At 40.9% G+C, this 6,862-nt stretch overlaps 1 pseudogene; it reads right to left on the bottom strand.

Moving 5' to 3' along the window:
* Positions 1-6,054: 6,054 nt before the first annotated feature.
* Positions 6,055-6,493, bottom strand: LOC144827333 (small ribosomal subunit protein eS24 pseudogene; annotated as a pseudogene).
* Between the last annotated feature and the right edge of the window lie 369 nt (positions 6,494-6,862).

Here is a 6,862-nt window from a genome sequence, read left to right as displayed (position 1 = left end):
CCAACAATTGACAGAACTGCATCTGGCTACTTCATCAATTTCGATGACTTTTCTGATGATCCAAGTGAACATGAAGAAACGCCAGCAACAAAAACTTTCAAAGAAAAGATGACTGAACTCTTTCATCAACTCAAAGAAACATATCTGATTTCACCATGGATTGAATTTTGGATTGTGTTAGATATACTTTTCCTCCTACTTTGGCTCATCATGGTATTACGTTTGGGAACATTCATTAAAGGAAAATATAATACAATGGACACAGCAAGTCAGAACATCAACTTGATTCTAAAGCCTCACAGATCCTCTCACATCGAGAAAAGAGAACTGTCACAGCCAATCCAATACCCGGTGGGGTAGCATGGGACAAAACGGATTATGAAATCTATGGCCCGATTGAGCTCTTGAAATATCTACATCAATTCAATGTTTCATTAAGTGACTTTGTAACAACAAGTACTTTCTCTGATGATTGGGACTTTGAAAATATTAATAATATGATGTCAGATTTAGTAATGTCAGCTAAATTCACAGAACATGATTATTTACAGGGTTCATCAAATTATGAAGAAATGTATTGCTATAATCATTATGGACATCACTATTTGCATACATCTGCTCAACCTAGAAATGTTTTTACTTATAACCAATGGGAATATTGTCCAACACCGCCAAAAGGCAGTTCGAAAACATTTTATGAGAAATTCCCATACTTCTCAGGGTTTAACAACAGTGATCCAGAAACGTTTTATTTTAAAATGTTAAATAAGACAGGAATGAAAACAATGTTGACAAATACTAAATTGATTTATTCTGAAAAGTTTTATGATAAAATGTCTACATTTGGTTTTGAATTTTGGAAAAACAACATTGAAACAAAAACCATCTGGGGTTCAAAAGACTGGCATGTAAAAGGTCTAGAAGCACTATTTAGAGCCTGCATGATCCCAGAACAGATAATATTCTTGAATTACACCATTCAACAGACAACCTGTCTTGGTTTAGCCAATATAAAAGACTTAAATAAACCGTCTATTCCGAAGCCAATACCTGATAGTAATAGCACTACAGAGGTGGAGATAGATGTATCCCATATTTTACACCAAAACAGAACAAATCCTGATTGGAAAAAATGGTTGATCTGGCCCACAGACACAAATAACTGTCAAGATAGATTCCTGAACAAAACACAGGGGTTCAAACAGAACAGGCCAGACCCAAGATATTCCCAGAGACAACATCCAGGGATAGTTACAACATACAGTGTAGGAAAACTATGCCTTGAGTGGCTAAAAAAATCCACACTGCCTGAAATTAAGCAACACCTGACTTTACTTAAAGACGGTGCTGACTTGCGAGATTTCATACTGGGACCTCGCAAACAGCGTCAAAAACGTTTCATATACGCCGGTATATACGCTGCTTACAACGAAGCTTGGAAAGTAACGCAAATTGGAACTGCTAAAAAAAATACGAGAAATTGATCGTATAAATATCGTATACATTTGGAAAAATCACTTTCTGTAGTGGACAATGGGTTAACGACTCTGTCCTCCAGAATTTATTCACTGGACAGCATTGTATCATCTGCTATTGATGTAATAGAGCAGGACTTGCTAATGTTACAACATGGACAGTCCCAATTGCGTTCTATTGTACAGCTAGGCTAGATGTTGCAAAACCTGCGTTCAGGCTACGTGCCATGGCGTCTAATTAACACAACGCCATTATTTTCTATCTTTAACCTTACTGATAAACAAATCAGCTTGGCACAAAAAGGAGCAGACTATACAATTCTGAGCATTGAAAAACTTGAGAGATTACCATTGACAATGTCAGAGAGACCTGTCATTGAATGGATAGTACACGGAACAATTACAATTCCGATAACAACTTTCCAGTTTAAGTATTGCCAAAAATATATACCAGCAGGCCTGTATGAAAGGTTGGGTAAAGGATACATCAAATCAACCTGGAATTTACCTTACACACATACATTTTATAGTGAAGGGAAAAAAGAGGTATTCCTTAGTGGTAATAATTGTAAAAAATCACTAAGCGGTACACTTCTGTGTCAAGGTATTAACTTGCATGGAGCCTGCGAAGGGTCATCAAATAACCTTTCATGTCACCTGCATGGCACTCCTGCAACACAGATAGAGCCTTTTTTCAGACAGCTTTCCAATGGCAGCTACGTTTTAATAAGTGACCACAGCTGTTGTGGCATGGTGCCAGGAAAAGCCTATCTAGTAACCGTTACTTCCAGGGTCATTTGCTGTATGCAAGTATTGTATCCAAACAGCAATCCAGACATGGAGGCGGCAATATGGCCTTCTTTGAATATCTCTTCTATTCGAATTGATACTTTAAGCAGAATGAAGTCTATTCTTTTACAGACAACTGTGCCTTTAACCTCGTCCAAAGAGACGTATGATCTACAAGTTGCAAGGACAGTGTCAGAGATACATACCCTATTATAGACAAATTTCCCCGTGCATTTCGTAGAAATGTTAGGTCAAATCTTAAACATGTCTGATACCAGTGGCATCGCACAACGTATTTAAGACAATTTTTTCGGGACTGTTAGCACCCTTTGAAACAGTTCTGGGCATCTTCCCGACTTTTGTGCATTCTTTATTCGGCGGCCTGCCTCTTCTTTTGGGACTCGTAGGAGGAATTTTATTTTTGATCCTTCTGCTCCGATATGGCAAGCCAAGCCACAGACAAAACTCAGGCTACAATGGAAGAAACAATCCTAGCTATACGTTACCGAGAACGGATCAATAAAGTCCTCGGCTTTGCCCGGCTAAGAGATCTAAGTACTGCCTGGTTTCTTTCATTCAGACCAATCTGGCAAGATTGCATCTTACCTGTGCTTCGATGTCTGCTATGCGGAGAAGAATGCGTGTTGGACGTCTGTCTTACACTACCATCAGCAGTACCTATGGATATCGATACTTTGCTTGGTTCAGTAACGGCTCATGCAATGTGTTGTCCCCAGCGGCTACCCATTCTGATGACGGCATTCGTTGAGACTTCACCATTACGATTAGGTGGCGGTGAAGTACGAGATGAAAGCAGCACCACACAGGTACAACTTTCTGTGAGCATTGCTGATCCCGACATCGATGATGGCAATGATTCTCACATATGCACTATTGCAGCTTTTTCAAACTTGGTCGATCTTTCACCTACTGTTGTAGACCAATTTTTCGCAAGCCTGTCTGATATGATGTTCTCTCCTAACAACGAGAATAACTTTTAAAAAACAACGAGCACACAGCGTTCCCTGAACTCTGAATTCGGCCTTCAGTTTTTGATAAACAACACTACTGAAAACATTTGGAACTATTTTTCACCGGAAAGCGAAATTATTTTTTCCATTTCCAAAATATTTACCTTTTTCTGGCACATGGTACTCTGCTTAAAGTAGAACTATTCTTAGAGAACAGACCTTCTATTTTTAGGAGACTCTAGAGACAATATTTTACCTCAGCCTCTAGCACATGTACAGTATTGCATAAATATATGATGAAATGGTCTCCTCCTTCTTTTCTGTATTCAGAGCCATTTCATAAATGTAATTTTCGCAATTCATTCAGCCAATATTCATACATGCATTTCCTGAATGATAACACTGCTTGGAAAACGTACAGTATAAATACTCATTTTCGTGTATTTACCATATACCATTTTCAAATGCAATTTATGTATTTTGGGGTGGGTTGGAAAACACACATGCATCGTTATATGTTTAGTATTACTTAAGTAGTGAGTAATGATGGACATTAATACGTGGAGTGGGTGTTGTGAATCTATCTAGGACCCTAATCAAGATATCCCCGATTCATGCCCTTATGTGGTTATAATGAAACATATCCTTATAAAGGCATAAGAGTCATGTCCATATCTAGTCATAGCCCATGCAGTCCAAATACGGCAAGGCTACTCCCATAGACTCCTAGAAAGTACAATGCGTTCTTTAAACAAACCAAGCCTCCAGCAGCCCGGGAATTCCCCCTGCTTTTGTTTTGATTTGCACAAGAACTCCTGGAGTCCAGAAAGAACTGTTAGTTCTTAGTGACGTCTTATGTCCAACCTTACGTCAAACCCGGCACCTTTCAGGTATAAATATACCAATGTTGCCTTAAGAAAACACATGGTTGTTTGAAGCAGAGAGGCTATTTACTTCCCCGACGCCCAGCTGATGCGAGTGCCGAAGGAAGCCGACCCTCCCATTTGACGCACTGAGAGAGACGCTGTCTTTTCTCCTGCCGAGAAATTCCAGCTCCGGTGTTTCCCGTCACCCTTGCGGGTTGCTGGGAGATCGAGTCCTGAGAGAGAGATACAAGACCTCCTTCATTCTAGAACCAAGGTACGGAGCTGATAAGACCTTAAGAGAATTCTTGATTCAGATTCTTGGCAAAAAACCATCTTAACTTAAACTGCAACTTACTTACTCCTTCCCACGTATTAGGCTTAGGTCAGGTACACTGGGGTAGGCGTATCTTAGAAGCACCAGTTGAGTACGTTAGTCAATGTTTTTATGTATGTATATATTTTATCCGTTTTAAAGTATCATATGGCTAAGAAACCATATCAATGCATTTACAGTATTATTTCATAATACTCCTTTTACTGTACGCACTTTACTTCATGATAAGTATTGCAATTGTGGCAACTCATTTCTCTTGCATGAGAAAGAAGACTGCTCAATAAATAACAACTTTTATTGAAAACGCCCGTCTCTCTATTTCTCTGCCCTCTGGTGAAATTAAGCATGCACGATTGACTGAGTGAAATAGCTGTCTATTGTTTTCACACGACTCTAGAGATATACTCTTTATTCTGAGGGAGCAAAGTTGTCATGTTTATGCGGTTGTCAGAAACTAATCCCTTCTTGTCTAAATCAGGAGAGTTAACTCTTTCCTGAACATTCGAGAAAGTTTCTAGTGACCTCTGAGCTAGCTGGCAAACCTAATTAAGTCTAACATAGTCAGTAGAGACCTAGATGACCTCAGTCCTACGTCTAAACTGCTGTTTATGTTATTCCAATGCGCAGAGCCTATTGGGAATATAGGAACTACATTACAAGCTTTCGGCCATAACCTTGCTAATGGTGATGTTCATGGCCTTGCAGTCATGGTCTTTCAGTGCCTGGTGTATTCGAAAGTCAATACTTCATTTGTGAAAGAATGAGTGCCAGTGCCCGAAGCCGACAGTGCAGACAGCCCTATTACCTGTTGACATGCCCAATCCCAAAGCTGTACAGTCGGGAATCCACCTTATGCATTTGAATCCACCAGGAGACACTCTCTGACCCATTATCTAACTGTTTCGGGTCCCTGATTTCTCTCTTTGTGACAGTTTTTCCATCTTGCCCTTCCTCTGACTTGACTTTTTGTATGCTTTTCTCTCTTTTGTTCTCGGGAAATGTCTGATTCAGAAAGATAATTGTATTCATATTTTGGAAGTCATTTAATTCATATTTGTCCAATACAGGACTAATGTATCAAAAGGTGTTGTAGCAGTACGCGCCGGAAAACAAGAACATGTTTACCCCTGACCACTCTCCACTTGCTCCACCGCATTCATACCTCATTCATTCCTCATCTAAAAACAATTAGAGTAACATAATCAAAAGATTAAAACAATCCAAATAATACGAGGACCCAACAGCAGAAAGTCTTTGCTCTCTTATCACAGAAAAATGAATTGCCTGCTCTGCGTGCAACCAGCTCCCTGCAAGAGAGACCGGGACGGGGGAGGACTACACCTCCCAGACTTCCCGGTCTCACAAGTTCACCTTCACGCCCGTAGGTGCATAAGACTATCACTGTGGCCCGCGCGAAGCCTGGGCCAAGGGCAGACCCATCCACACCTGTCAGAGCCTGGAGGAGGCTGGGCTAGGCCCCCCCCCCTCTGAAACTTTGGTCCTATATTTATCGCTATCACCTGTTATTTCCAGCTATACATTTTACATTTTACATTTTTATTAAAGAACGTTGAGCACTGTCTTCACGGACATGATGACCAGGAGGTTCAATTCGTCTGTTAACATTCTTCACATCACTTTTTGCCAGCACCAACATTTGCCTTTGCTGTGCCCTGGACCTTCTTCATTCTGTTTTTACGTTCTTTGCGCTGTTTCCTGGATGTCTTTTTCTTTTCATACAGTCCTTGCCGGGCAAGCCTATGCTTGGGCTCATTCTTCTTTGCATAGTCGAGAGAGTCGTAAATCATACCAAAGCCTGTTGTCTTGCCACCACCAAAGTGAGTTCTGAAGCCAAATACAAAGATGACATCCGGGGTGGTTTTGTACATTTTGGCTAGCTTATCCCGGATTTCAGTCTTTGGGACCGTGGCCTTTCCAGGGTGAAGAACATCAATGACCATCTGCTTCCGTTGCAGAAGCCTGTTGGTCATGAACTTCCTTGTTCGGACCGTCACAGTGTCGTTCATTTTGGCAGCTGCTCGTCTCGAGAAACCGGTAAAAAAAGCTATAGTTATCCTTAAGGATTATGGTCCAAAGGAAGACTAAATCTAGTGATCAAGGGGCTGAGGCCATTAATACGCTGGACTCATTTCTCTCAAGCGCTGCGGATGTCTTATCAAAGTAGATAGAGTTGACCAAAAGAAGCATGTCCGGAGGAGAGGTGAGACCCATGACACGACCAACGGTCCATATAGACAATGTTATGCCATCCCTAAGGGTTGTAACTCCCTCTCCCCCAAGTTCTGGTACACCCTCACATTCTTCAGTCCCCCCAAGTGTTGCCAGAGATCGGGACTCTCCGAAGGAATCACTAGTGAAATAGAAGAGAGGGAGTGGGAAGTTGTGTAAACTACCGAATTCAAACAC

This window comes from Lissotriton helveticus, chromosome 4_1 (genome assembly GCF_964261635.1).
Source record: "Lissotriton helveticus chromosome 4_1, aLisHel1.1, whole genome shotgun sequence".
Lineage (NCBI taxonomy): Eukaryota > Metazoa > Chordata > Amphibia > Caudata > Salamandridae > Lissotriton > Lissotriton helveticus.
Note: the sequence above shows the minus strand (reverse complement) of the source record. Positions and strands in the feature narration are given on the sequence as shown.